This window comes from Sminthopsis crassicaudata, chromosome 4, assembly GCF_048593235.1.
Source record: "Sminthopsis crassicaudata isolate SCR6 chromosome 4, ASM4859323v1, whole genome shotgun sequence".
NCBI classification, from domain to species: Eukaryota; Metazoa; Chordata; class Mammalia; order Dasyuromorphia; family Dasyuridae; genus Sminthopsis; species Sminthopsis crassicaudata.
In genome coordinates this window covers 182,215,978-182,218,570 of record NC_133620.1, presented here as the reverse complement: position 1 = coordinate 182,218,570, position 2,593 = coordinate 182,215,978, and the positions used below count along the sequence as shown (strand labels likewise).

Genomic DNA, 2,593 nt, shown 5'->3' with positions numbered 1-2,593 from the left:
GAGCAGGTTTCTTGTGGAGCTTCCGGAGGCAGCCTTCCTTTCAGTTCAGTAATCCCAAAATGCAGCCAGGAGTTAAAGTCCAGATCCTCTGAATCTTTAGTCTCTAGCTCCCTCGGAATTCAAAGCCTCCATCCAGAACGAAGGTAGACATGGGAATGAATCAGACTCTGAATCTCCTAAAGTGTGGGAATCAGGCTCTTCCTCTGAGAGTGTAGGATTGTGGGCTTCCCAGAAGTCAATTATAGTTGTGAATCTCCCAGAAGTCCATGAGCAGGCTTTTTCTTTAGACTTGTGAATCTGCTGGACTTGCAAATCCGCTGAATCCTCACTATGAATCTCCTTGAATCTCCTTGAGCTTCCCTGAAGATCTCCTGGGAAATCTTCTCCTTGATCCAATCCAGACTGACTTCCCCACTCAATGTTGGCTCCTTATATCCTCCCAGAGAATGAGCTTGTGGGTATTCCATGGGCTTGTGGGAATTCCTTAAAGAACCAATAAGCAAGCTCCTTTAAAGCTGTAAACTCCTTTAAAGGTGTGAACTCCTTTTAAAGGTGTGAACTAAGCACATTACCTTGTCTCAAGTTCTGGCCCATAACATTTGCAAGAATCTTAACATCTCCCCCTTTCTTTTGGTTTAGAACATAGGGTTATCATGACCTTGAAACAAGTATACATAAATCCATCAATATGGGAGGTATTACACATAATTACATAAATTACATAAGCACATAGTAACATAACACATACTATAAGTGATGTAACAAATAATATGAATCAACATAAGGAATTTATACATGTCCATAAGTCCTAGAAATAGTCCAAAAGAAATCTACTGTTCATTAGTTTATGTGCCAGGAATTCAATAATTCCTGCAAATTTTGAAGTCCTCCAATAGTCTCATCTTTTGTTAGGGAATCCAATGATTCCTGCTGGTTTTAAAGTTCTTTAACCGTTTCCTTATCAGCCATGCTCTTTCAGTGTCAGATGTTTCTTAAATCTTCTCCTTTGTTTTGAGGTTTTTCTCTTTTTCTGTCTCTCTCTGATGGACAAGGCGAATATGACTCATTGTCACCCATCTGTTTCCTTCTCCATTTCCTTCTATATCTGTTTCCTTCTCTGTCTGTAAAAATACAAGCAAACCCTCTCTCCCAGGCAGTTAACCTATCTAGTTTCCTTCTGTTTACCACTTTTTAAATCTCTTCTCATCATCTGGCAATTACAATGGAGCTGTTTGCACTGGACACTGCCCTGTTGGTTTAAAAGGCCTGTATTCTCCCCAAGTGTAATCCATTTCTGTTATCTGATTGCTTTTTGGCTGATTGATCAGGTAATCCCTTTCTGCCATGTGATTGCGTTTCTGTTAGTTGATCAAATCAGAGTCCTGACCTTCTAAAAGCTTCCTGGGTGTAACCTCAGCTGCCATCATGCCCCACCTATCTTTTGTTTGAGTTCTTGGAGTTCCTTCTTTCCTTTTTTTCCTCTCTCTCCTCCTAATACACACTTTGTGTGTGTGTGTGTGTGTGTGTGTGTGTGTGTGTGTGTGTGTGTGTTTGTGTGTTTTGTGTTTTTCGTTTTATTTTTTTTATTTTATTTTTTTAGTAAGGGGAATACCATCTAGCCTGGCCCCTATAGACTTGGCCCCAGGGTCTGCTGTTGAAGCCACTATAGAATCCAGAGTGTGAACTACTGTAATTAGTAGCCCTGGCATGATATCAAGCAAATGGAAAACCCCAATCTGTGGTGCTGATTCCTGGCCTATTGGTTTGTTTTGGTATCACTTTGATATGTCTTCCTCTGAAAAGAGAATCATCCAAGGCCATCGATGTCCTCACCGAATCTTTATCTGAAAATTCTATGTATGCAAACACCTTAGGATGGCCACTGAATTTGTCACAAAGGATGGTAACTTGGTTAACTGAACCACAACCATGGAAGTGTGCCTCCAGCTCTTCTGCTGTTGCACCACAGTCCACATTGCCCACATAGATGGATCGAGCATCAGCCTTGATCTTCTCCTCAATGGACATGATCACTGGGCCAGCATTGCGTGGGGGTGGGCTCATGTTCATTTGTTTCTCCACCTTGTTCTGAAGCTCCTTCAATTTCTCAGCCTCTTCCTCCATTTCCCTTACTCGGGCTTTGATGGCCTCCAGCTCTGAGGCCTTGATAGCACTGTCCCCCCAGGTCACCCTCGACCAGGCCTGGCTCTTCCTCCTCTTCCTGACTTCCAGGGGCTCCTGTGCCAGGGCCAGGGCCAGAGACTCCTGAGAGCGATGCAGGGCTGGGGTGGCTCCTCTTCAGGATCGGGTTCTGGCTTGGGCTCTAGCAGCAATTCTCTGGCCCCTCTTTGGGCGCCAAAATGTGAAGTCGGGCTAGCTCCCTGAAGGGCTCAGAATCAGCCAGAGTCAGGATAAGCAAAAGTCCTTGCCCCACATTGGGCGCCAAAATGTGATATTCTGTTTCTCTAAGTTGTAATCGTTCTCTTGGGGCAGGTTTCTTGGGAAGCTTCTGGAGGCAGCCTTGGTTTCAGTTCCTATCAGAAGGTCTCCAGCCAGCATCAGTCTCTAGCTCCCTCCAAATCCAAAGCCTCCA

General features: G+C 44.2%; 1 pseudogene; it reads right to left on the bottom strand.

Moving 5' to 3' along the window:
- Positions 1-1,596: 1,596 nt before the first annotated feature.
- On the bottom strand, positions 1,597-2,147 carry LOC141541202 (polyadenylate-binding protein 2 pseudogene; annotated as a pseudogene).
- Between the last annotated feature and the right edge of the window lie 446 nt (positions 2,148-2,593).